This window comes from Oreochromis niloticus, linkage group LG23 (genome assembly GCF_001858045.2).
Source record: "Oreochromis niloticus isolate F11D_XX linkage group LG23, O_niloticus_UMD_NMBU, whole genome shotgun sequence".
Classification (NCBI taxonomy): domain Eukaryota; kingdom Metazoa; phylum Chordata; class Actinopteri; order Cichliformes; family Cichlidae; genus Oreochromis; species Oreochromis niloticus.
The window spans coordinates 19,606,255-19,618,363 of NC_031986.2; the positions used below are offsets into that span (position 1 = coordinate 19,606,255).

Sequence of the window (12,109 nt, forward strand, 5' to 3'; positions counted from 1 at the left end):
AAGTGGAAGTGGGAAGGTCAAGAAGCCATTATTATCAAACATTCTTTGTAAAGAAGTTTCTTTTCCTTATTTTTCTTGTTCTTTTAGCACAAATGTTTTTCTGTACCTATGAATATATTATTTAGCTGTATATAGCTATATTTACACTGGCAACACAGTTTTTACTAAAGGGGATCAGGACGATGTCATTTCTGTCTGTTGTTGCATGGACATGAAAATAAAGCTGGGGGAGGTCCCTGTGGTCACTCAGCCAGCATTCACTGTTTCCAGCTTCTCCAGAGGGTGAAATTGTTGCTTTGTCTCTATTCAGTCAAAATGTGCTCAGCTGCTGGAAGCATGAAGAGATTCGTTGAACTTCAAACTTATTCCAGACAAAGTTTTGGCTTTGACCTCAAACTGCTTAAACTGTCTTTCCTTTAAAGGTTGCAATATACAGTTTCTTAAGCCTCCTATTTTTCAAACCAGCCACGTAAGGGCACCCGCAAACCTTCCAAAAACAGGATTACTTCTTTGCATTGTGTCAGTCATTGTATTGACTTAGAAGTCTCAGCTCGATGAAGTGCAGCTCCTCGGTAATCCCCTCTGACGGCCGCGGAGAACCCGGGGCAGCGACGTATGCGCCGCTCTCAGAGTTTCAAGCTCTGCTGTTGTGACCCGACGGCAGCTTAGCGCTCACCATATGTTGCTGTGGTTGTCAGGAGCTGTTTTTGGGAAGATTAGCTGCGTGTGGTCGTTGTCACTCCGCAGATATCTGCACTGAGAGGGCAACGAAAAGGAAACAGACAATGCAGGTTTATATTCATTAGAATGACAGCGGAGATTCCACCTCAGACTGATTAAACTCCAATCTCATTAAGCTGTTTCTGTTTTATGTCTTTTAAGGAAGTTCCCTGTGGCTTCTTATTTGCTTTATCTACCAACACAGTTCAAATTACCCCTCAGCTCTCAACTTTTCAGGTTTTTGAAGACTTTTCACTCATCTGGTTACAAAACCTGACAGGGAGCCCTGGGTTAGAGGTTAAATACATGAGACTTCCCATCAGCTTCTCATCACCCAGAATTGAAAGGTCATGCTTTCAAACCAGTTTACAACATCCTGCTAATGATATACTCTGATAAAAAAAATAGAAATTGTTAAACAGAAAAATTTTCGACCTCCAAATTTGAAAAGGGAAACCCAATGTGTTTATAATGCAGGATTTATGGACCGGGATTGATATCTATGGCCTGACCAGCAAAGGGAACAACAGCAAACATCCCCGTGAAAATTAAGTAAAAGTAAAGTAAAGTAAAGTAAGCAAAAAGAGGGTAAAAAAACAAACAAAAAACTTTAAAGATCCTACAAAGCAGGGCAATAAGCAGAGTTTTGGACAGCAGTGGACAATTTTCAGTACAAATAAGTTCTTTCTCTACTGTGACTCCTGTCTTCTCTTCACAGGTAGAGCCCGCATGGTTGTTTCACATATATTGATACTGTCCCCTGGTGACAGTAAATGGATTGTTACTCAAGTACTCATAGTGCTTTTTTCACTTTGACATGCACTCATCCTCCACTCACACATTCATACTTACTATCCTGCACACACCCACGCTGCAATAGATGCATCTTTGGCAATTATGAGTTCAGTATCTTGCCCAAGAACTCTTCAACCCACCTTACTGCAAGGTTAGTAGATGACGAACTCTACCTCCGGATCCACAGCTTATGCTTATGCCCTAGATTTCACTTCCAACATCGTGGATACATCCTTTTGAATAAAGTTAACTCTAGGTACATCAAAGCTGCAAAACCATCTGAAACCCTGTACCGTAACCTGATGTGAACCCCCTGAGAAATGTAACTACCCATCACACTGAGGCAGCCCCATTGCCACTACTCCTTTTGCCACCATTTATTTCACTGAGTGGGTGAAAGTGGATCAACTGAAGAGTGAAACCCCACCAAATGTGTGTTATTGTGGAGAAATTGCAGATTATCTCATGGACACCATGCACAAGTATAATTGCTGGCAGCAGCATTGGAATCTTGCATAGGGTACATCGTAGGCTCTACATAGATTCAAGGCAAAAGAGTGAATTAAGCTCTAAGCCCCGAACAACTTGAGCATCTAAACCAAATGTGGAGCAGAGAAAGGGAACCAATCAGTACACACCTATAGCATGTAAACATGGCACCTACAGTCTGAGGCAGTATCCAATATACAGTGTTGGGGAGTAACGGAGTATATTTACCGGCGTTACGTATTTAAAATACAAAATATGAGTAACTGTATTCCGTTACAGTTACCATTTTAAAAGGTGGTATTCAGAACACAGTTACTTTGTTGAAATAAATGGATCACACGGCGGTCTTTTCCCGTTTCATATGTTACGGCGTGGGTTTCCACGCTGGTGGACACCCTACTGTTACTCATTTTATATTAAGATTTAAACATCTAGTTGGTATTGGTATGGCGAGTAACCTTCAGTAATAGTAATAAATCACACAGCAATAGTACATTCATGCAGTTGTAAAAAGCATGATAATATATTAAGCAATCCAAAGTATTCAGAATACGTTACTGTCATTGAGTAACGTAACGGAATACGTTACAAAATCCATTTTGGAGCATGTATTCTGTGATCTGTAGTGGAATCCATTTGAAAAGTAACCTTCCCAACACTGAATATACATTAGACACTGCCTCCAACTTCAGCTGATCTGTGGGTTACTCTTGTTCATGCTGTTGTTGGTTCATCAGTCAGCGAAGCCAGAGAAGAGCTGAAGTGAAAAGTGTTATATTTTTTCACCATTCTGCCATTCCCTGTTCCAGCCCACGAGTCAACCAATAATAATAATAAATACCTACGTAAATGGATATAACCCCATTATAATAAAAAAAGCTTAAGTGCCATAAACATGTGTTTCTTCTAATGCCCTCTTTGGATTACTAAAGGTCCTTGAGAAAATTACCCCTCTTGCTTGATTTATGAACTCAGTAAACACTTTTCTGCAGAGGTTGTGATATCTGCAGCTGCGATAGTCTTTCTAATTACAATATACCAAATTAATTTAGCAAATTGTGACACCGTCAGAGTGAAACAGAAAATAAGGCAGGCTATGCTTTAGGGCACAGGTGTCGAACTCCAGGCCTCGAGGGTCGGTGTCCTGCAGGTTTTAGATGTGTCCTTGATCCAACACAGCTGATTCAAATGGCTAAATTACCTCCTCAACGTGTCTTGCAGTTATCCAGAAGCCTGGTAATGAACTAATCATTTGATTCAGGTGTGTTGACCCAGGGTGTTATCTAAAACCTGCAGGACACCGGCCCTCGAGGCCTGGAGTTCGACACCCCTGATTTAGGGAAAGCCCACCTTGTGACTGACATGTCACTTGTCTTTGTCTTTGTCGGTCAAATTTAGTTTAAGGTTTCAAGATGAAATTTTACCAAACACTGCATGCAGTCTTGGTGGATATGTACAGCGTTTACATTCTGGAAAGAGTTTCTCCTTTATGACACAACCTTGGGCTCTGTGGATCATTGAAAATTGGTTACAGCAGATGTATCCCCCAGTACCAGTAAATCTGAAAACCCCCAGCAGAAAAGAGATTTTACCTCCATCTAATCAAAACTGTAAAGTGAATGGTACAATGAGTCTGTGAGAACAATGTTTTTGAATCTATTCTATAAACTCATAACTTCAAATATATCAAATTTCATGCAAAAGAAGCAAAGCACAACAATGCTGCATCCATTTTAGTCACAGCAGTGTAATGTGCCACGCTCTGAAGCTTCCCAAAAGCAGAACTATATCAGATACAGCCTTGTCTCAGTACAGGGATCTGTTTCATTATATTGATGTTTTCAGGAAAGTTTGAATAAAAACCTAAGAATTTAGAGAAAAGCTAAAGGTCGAGAAGGTAGAAAACACTAATTAGAGAAATAACCACGTGAGCTTCATGAGGTTGTTCTTTTTGTCACAGTTGTCTGAGGTCAGAAACCTTGTCTGGGATTGAGATGGGAAAACCAGGCCGGGGAAGGCGAAGCTTTTCTCCAGACTGCGGCAGGACTTCCACCAGCTGAGTGATCTGATTCTTTTAATTAACTAACGAGCTAAAAACGGCTCTGATGACGCCGCCAGGATTCGACAGAAATTCTTTTCTTTTACATCAGTTAAACCCATTTCCTTCATCGGTTTGTTTATTTAAATGATATCCTTTTATTTGTCTTTGCGAAAAGGAAAGGTTTTGCAACATTTTGCCCCCAGTCCTCAAAGTATGTTAATCCAGCCATGTATCATTTTCTAAACAACAAATGACCAGTGATGAAAGAAAAAAATATCAACAGGACAGATTTAAATAAACAACCTTTGGCATCATTTTGTGTCTTTTTTTTGAAGGGTTGTGGGATTACTCGACTTCTTGCAGTTCTCTGAGCCATAAAATAAGTTACTAAAGATTGACTGGAGCCTACTAAGCAAAATGAAACAACACTTCATAAAGTGCAGCTTAATTAACAAAAGTATTTAAGAAAAAAAGCCAGTGTTTAAAAGCCTGACATCAGCATTTGTTCATCTATAGCCTTGAGCTCTGGCAAACCATTCTAGTTGAAGCAAACCAATTATATCAGTCCTCCCCCTAAATAACTCTGGTATACTATGATGTATAGAGGTTTACCTGGCACTATAAGCATTATAATTAAGGGGAGATTTAGCTTTAAATTAATGTCTATTTACCATGATGTCACCAACTGGTTTATTATTACCCGTTTGGAGGTTCATTGTTAGCATTTTGGCCACTGCTGTGTAAAGAAGAAGAAGTTACGTTATACGAATCAAGTGGAGTGCAAATTATCACTTAATGCAAGCAAGCCTGGTTAGCAAACTTAGTTTGTAAACTCTACAGGTACAATGCACAGACATAGATAGAGGTGATCTGGTACAAAGTAATGGACTAATAAATAATCTGACGCCTGTTTGATTGCCCAGGGACTGCAGATAGAAATTAGCTAGTACCTAAATCTGGTACAGTGGATCTCCTCTCTTAGGAGATTAATGTTCTTGTACAGGTGATAAATAAATATGATAAAGTACAATAATGCAAAAGTCTGTAAGAAACTCCAAAATACCTCCTTATATGTGATTTAGTGTCAGATATTTAGTACAAAAAATTGAACAGCACTCATTCAAAATATATTAGACGCTCCCGCTTGCAATGCAAGGCATCTGTAGTGTTTCTACACCTATTTTATCTCATTAAAAATTCAAATTGCAATAAAAAGTAACCACAATTTCTCTGAAATGTTCTACATTTTTAAACCAGAACACTTTACGTTACACTATCAGGCTTTTTTTTTAAAGCTTTTTTGGACTTAGTAATGAAGAAATGATCTTGGGGATGATGACAGTGCTTCCTTTCGTCAGATTTTCTGAGAAAAATACGATTTAACGGATCAGTGTGAGACTAAACAGCTTACAATGGATGTGCTGCTGCTCCCAACTGCACTTCTATTCAGTCCACAGTCTGCCATGTTCGGCTTGGAAGCCTGTTTATTGTTGTCAACTGTTCAATTATCCCAAACGGGAAGGAAGTAAATATGTAGGCCATCAGGTAGGTGTGTGTGTGTGTGTGTGTGTGTGTGTGTGTGTGTGTGTGTGTGTGTGTGTTGGATACACCACTCTGATCCAGGAGCCTCTAATCCGATCGGGGTTTGGGGGGGGGGGGGGGGGGGGGAGAGTGGAGGTAGGAGAGGATTATGGGATTAGAGAGGAGAAGATGCGACATGAGATGGCCACTCTGCAGCTGCACCCCAGCAGGCTGGCACGTTTGAAGTCACCATGGTGGCAAAAAGGGTTCAAGTCCTGCATATTGTCTCACAGCAAAGAAAAAACATGACCTTCAGTCAGCTGAGGTGATTCTAATGAACTACAAATGTGTGTTTTTCACTTATGTATAATATAATGTCGTCTGTAAAGCTTGCGTGAGACTATGAAATGGATGTAAATCCATTTCATAGTCTCACACAAGCAAATACATGTAATTAAAAAAAAAACCTGTACATCTGTACTTTATTAGAAAAAAAAAAGAAGGACAATGAGAAAAATTCACCCAGTTTGCTTTTAACAGTTTGGGATCTGAAAGATGAAGCTACTGCCAGTCAAATTCTTTCCAGATTATATAGCATGGTGGAAACCTGTCCAGTTTCCTCAAAGCTAGCTGTACACCATTATAATATCTGAAAAGTTCTTTCCGCATCACCTTGTTGGTGCAAAAATACAATTTTTTATCTCTAAAATGGTGTTTTCTTTGGTATTTTTCATAGATTCAACTAAAGATATGGGAACAAATAAAGTGTTTTGTGGCAGGCTGCAAAGTACAATTTAAATTTGGTTCTTTGCTAAGTTGTCTGTTATGTGTTGTCGTCTGGCTCATTCTTTGAGGAGCCTTTTTATGCTTGAATGATTCATATGTCAGTGACTACAAACGAGAAACATTCCTCTGAAAATGGTCAGATGCAAGGACTGGGCTGAAAATGAGTGAAGAAGCATCCAGTGTCTAAAGAAACACTTTGAAAGATCTCCAGAAAGCCTGGAGAACTACTGCTCTAGAGCACTTTAAAAATTAAAAGAAACTCTAGTTTACTAGAGTACTCATACTGCATTTCTCTTTAGTTGTCCACTCAAAGTACAGCAAGTTTTTTCCCTAGAAATATAAAACAAAGAACCACCCCTTCTTGTCTGTATATAACATAAACTTTGTCCCAGTTTGGTTTTTCTGGCTTCAAGAGCAAACACTGGTCTCAGACACCAGAAAACAAACAACAAATGACCCCAAAGACAGAAAATTACAAAGAAAATTACAAAGTCACACAAACAGATGGATGAGCTCATCATTACTGCATCGAAGCTCGTGTACAAATGATAATGAAATCTAATATCCTATCAAACTCTGGTTCCAGAGTCCTTCTTCACATCTGATTCAAATGATTAACTGAAATTTAAAGCAGCTCAGCATTAAGTGATTATAATTGCGCACATGAGCAAAATATTATTAAATCTCCATAATAAAAATGGTTTGATAGGCATGACTTGCACAGCTTCTGTATTAGTTAAATGACAGGTGTTTTTTTATGAGTGGAAGTTTACATCATATAGGACTGCACTAAAAGCATAGATGGATTACTAAATAAGTCGTCCAGGGACGGCCACAGGAAGAATTAGGCAGAATTAGGGAGCCTCTGGAGAAAGTGAAGTAAATCCTTGTGTTTCTAAGGGAGAGCTCAGTTGAAATAGACATCATAACAGTGCTTTTACGAACTTTGGTCCTAAAGACAAATATTTGTCTGGCATTACGAGCCATGTGAAAAATTAAGTTTTCATAGGAATCTTTGCTTTGGATTGCAGGCGTGATCGCCTCACTTTAGAGGACCTTGATCTTACTGTTATAATGTCTGGAGCCTGAAAAGGTCGGCCTTTATATGTTACTAAATGTTTTTAAATGAATTCTGAATTTCACCAGAAGCCAGTGAAGGGAATTATGAATAGGCATGAGCACTGGCACTAGGAGCCTAGCTTCTGCATTCTGCCAAGCAAATTTGCAAACTGCCACTGAAAGCTCCGAACTATTAAACAACAATAAAGGTTTAATCTCTGCAGAGAAACAAGATTTGAGATGCTGCTTTGAGATGAGAGATTCGAACTTCAAATGCTGGTCAGTTATAATTTCATTTTGCTGTAGAGGGTGCTGATGTAACGACTGACCTAAGTAGAGAGGTTTTCAGGGTGGAACACCAGAATTTCACTTTTGCCAGCGCCGAGAGGAAGAAAACTGGAAGACAACCAATCAATTATTGTTGGTAGTGAATCATTCACTCAGGTAGAGAGGCGGATGTTTTTAGTAGATGAACCAAGAGTGGCATGTATAATGAAAACTGAAGAGGACCAAAGATTGAGGCCTGAGGAACTCCACATACGAGGGGCATGTAAATTATATACAACGAATATATATAATTAGTTGAACTGAATTCTTCTGGAAATCAGATTAAACAAAGACAAACAGAAGTGGATGAGAGACTTGGTCAGGTTGAAAGACCTGATAAAATTGCCTGCAAAGGGTGTGTGGACAGAAAGAAGAGGAGCCATGGGACAAGCTTACTGGCAGATTTAGTTTGCTAACCACCACCAGTTGAACCCAGCTTTCATATCCTCCCCTAGAGACTAGTGGGTCTCAACAATAACTCTCGGCAACAACCACGAAGGGACTCGAACCCTCAATCTTCTGATCCGAAGTCAGACGCCTTATCCGTTAGGCCACGTGGTCTCACGCCTAAAGTTCTTTCACTGCAGCTGACTGAATATCCAAAATCAACCCACCATTATTCACTCAGCATGGAGAGTTCACCCTTCACAACAACTAATCAGAGGTAAATTAGTCTTTACCTCATCCACCTGGGTACTGGTGGCTTTCTCTAACAGGTGTCCCCACTTAGCCCCACTTCCACTAATATGAGTCATAAAACTGAACCTCTCCGCTGTGTATTTGTGCTGTTGGTGCCTTTTGGAGCCAATTTAATGACTAAAATTACAGCTTGCTGTATGGTACAGAGGATCCAAGTTGTTTGTGCTGCACTTTCACTGAGTGAAATTCTATTAACCTTGTTTTGTAGCTAATTAGACAATATGCATGAGGTTTTGGTTTCAGCTAAAAATTCAGGTGTTTAGTTTGTGTTTTTCATGTGAGTTAACTTGAAGGGGCAAGGAGATGCAGAAGTTGACTTTGAATATGAAAACTGACAGTTTACATAAAGATATCTAATTAGCACAATGTTAATTCATCTGCTGTTTTCCAGCCAGTAGAAGCAATCCTATAGCTGCTACATATGGACTAGAATTTTTTTTAATAACAGTTTATTCAAGTAGTTTATTCAAATGTTACAGCTGTATCTCTAACTCTGACTTTGACGTAAAACATTTGCCATATTTGAATTGTAAGTGCCTGAAAGAAAACTGGATCAGGCCAAAATGTGTCTGCTATCTTGAAATTGGTGCAATAGACCTCAAGGTGATGTATAGTTTGCACACAGAGTCAGAAAAATTACTACAAAGAGAAAAATGGCTACGGTAAGACTTGAAGTGTCTTTAATATGGATGGTGCTTGTTATAACAACATTTTTCAGATCAGATGTAGAAACTGAATGTAAAGCTGACTTGTTTTTGTGAAATGTCATTTTGTAGCTACAGAGTGTTGCAGAGACATGAAGGAAAAATCATTTCCTCTGCGCTCCAGGCGACCTTCACAAATCACCTGAGTGGCTTGATTGCAGCCATAACTCAGCGTAATGCCCAGCACTCGCAGCAGCCCTGACCCTCACAAAACATTTTCCTCCCAGCCTTATCTGTGTTTATGACACTTTGCCCGCCGCTGTGTGAACAACAAAATGAGCCAGATGGGACTGACTGAGGATCTGTCCAGATTACCACGCCACCTCAACACAGCAGCAGCCAGAAAACAGGATCAGCATGGACAGGATAGCTTTCCATGAAGAGCTGGACAAACCTCAGCGTGCAACAAGCTGTCTCTATAGCTTATTATAGATACACGATGATACACGTTTGATACACAATGTGTTTGTTTGATGCACAGTGTGTCTATTCCACCAGTTTTTGTAGTTTATTTAAATCATCTCTCGGTGTTTTTACTACTACAAATCCATCAGTGCATGTCATGTTAAACCTATCAGCGATTTATCAACAAAATGTTCACAAGAAAGACATTTTCATGAGGACGAATGATGAATGACTGTCTTCTAGCACCACCTTGAGGCCACAACTTTTACCTGTTCTACTGTCACAAATTTCTTCACTTCCAATTTCATAGCCAGAGATTCATAAAACAACCACAGAACAAAAACAGACAAATGCACACCAAGAAGGCGAACAACAGCCAGGGAAAATTATACGTGACAGATGGTGCACAATAACCTCCACAAGAATCCAAAAACTCCACAAAAAAGATTAGTAACAAACCTCAAATGTGTGTAATGATCCTTCAACAACGCAAAATGACTCCACAAAGGGCCAAACTAATGACAGCTTGCTACAAAATGATCCCTAAATGATGCAAAACAACCACAAAAACATAGCAATCATGCTTAACATTTACAAAAAAAAAACACATAATGACCACAAAGAGATGCAAAACAATTACAGAGGAATAAAACAGCCATGAAAAGACCAGAAAACACAGAGTGGCACAAGCAAATCCCCAAAGGACATAAAATGACTCAAAAAGATACAACAAAGGGATAAACAACAACAACAACAACAAACGCTACACTAAAGAACGAAAACAGACTGAAAATGATCCGGAAGAATTACAAAAAGAAAGATGACAACCACAAAGAGAAGATTATGCCAAAATTATCAAAAATTATGCAAACACACCACAAAGAGAAAAAACAAATCCATCACAAAAGCCACAAAAAGCTCAAAAAAAAAAAAAAAAAATTTCAAGAAAAACCCAAAAATGATGGCAAAGATTTACATTGTGAAAGAACAGATACAAAATCACTTCAAAGGATCAGACTGATGCTAAAGTGATAAAAAAAGAAACCAGAATTACATCAAAAGGATGGAAAAGGATCACAATCTCCAAAGATATCAAAAGGTAACATAAAAAGATACCATAAAAAGCAAATGTAAAAAAAAATGTTACGCCACCATTACAAAAAACCACACAAAAAGACAAAAAAAAAAGACTCAGACAAAAATAAAACTAGCCACAAAAAGCTGCAAAACAACCCAGAAAAAAAGACCGATGCAAAACAACTGCTGAAAGACCCTAAAATGGTAGAAAATGACTACAGCAAGTTATCAAATATCACAAAGAATGAAACAGTCAACCCAGAGAAATAGAAAACAACTGCCAAAAGGAGACACAATCAATCCCAAAGACACAAAATGACCACAAAAAGTGCAAAACGACAGCCATATATTCCAAAATAAAACTTTTAATGACCATAAAAAGATGTAAAACAGTCACAAGGAGATGGAGAAATGGGGCACAAAAAACAAACCCAAGAAAGTAAGTAAAAGTAACATTTATTTAAATAGCACGTTTTAAGACAGGAATCTGTTACAAAGTGCTTTACAGGAATAATATAAAAACATAAAGACACAAAACAATCTGAAATGAATTTAAAATGGAAAAAAGAGATGCAACCACAAAGAGAAATACAACAGCAAAAAAAGCAAGATAAAAAGACAAAGGGACACAAATGAGCTGCAAAATCACAGAAAGACAGAAGAACACAGAAGAAAATAAAAAGTAAAACTGCTTTTAAAAAACTGTAAAGTTTCAGAAAACATCTCTGAACTGATGCAAAAAAGCCACATAGTGACTTTTAAATGACGCAGAGTTTACTGAAACCAAGTGAGAAACATTAGGGTTTTTTTTAACTTCCTTACTTGTTTACTGGAAACTACATACAGCTGACAGACTGAGAGCTGACTGCCTGCTGCTTGGATTGCTCATCAAAGAAACTGATGTTTGTGGCTCACACTGCCCTCCAGAGGTGACCACTGGGAATTACAGCCTTTACTTTAAGTTTGTACTATAGCAAAAGGTGTCATTTACTGAGCATTATAATCAGATGCATTTCACTTTAAAAGATGAGCTAATGCCTTAAAACCACTTGAAGTGAGATCATTTTAATGAGCTGGTGGATTTATGGTGACTCTAGAGTTCAATATGAAGCCTTTTAGTCTGATTTGAGTGTAATTATCAGTGACCAGCATTCTTTAAGGCTTTATTCTTTTAGGCTCGAGCGTATCTCAGCTTGTTCTTTGCAGGTGTTTGAGCTCAGATGTCAGAGGCTGTCTGCTGTAAACATATCAGACCCCAGAAAGTAAAAACTAATTTAAAAACTACAAATAACTGATATCCTTCAGGGAAAAAGTTAAACCTTTAGCTTAATTGTGTGTTAATCCCGCGTTCTGGTTGGCTGCCAGGCTGTGACTCAGCAGCCTGATGAAGCCCGGCGGGAGGTGCTGACCATAGACTCCTCAGCTTTTTACACAACGCTGTCTCCTGGGAGGAAAAATGCTGCTAAAGAGACACAACACCGGAGAG

General features: G+C 38.8%; 1 long non-coding RNA gene and 1 other non-coding gene across 2 annotated transcripts; one reads left to right on the top strand and one right to left on the bottom strand.

Moving 5' to 3' along the window:
- The first annotated feature begins 7,716 nt into the window (after positions 1 to 7,716).
- LOC112843727 (uncharacterized) lies at positions 7,717 to 11,004 on the top strand. Its single transcript, XR_003216198.1, has 2 exons — positions 7,717 to 9,099; positions 9,214 to 11,004. It is a non-coding gene; the product is annotated as an uncharacterized LOC112843727 (long non-coding RNA).
- Positions 8,227 to 8,299, bottom strand: trnar-ucg (transfer RNA arginine (anticodon UCG)). Its single transcript has one exon. It is a non-coding gene; the product is annotated as a tRNA-Arg (tRNA).
- Positions 11,005 to 12,109: the final 1,105 nt, after the last annotated feature.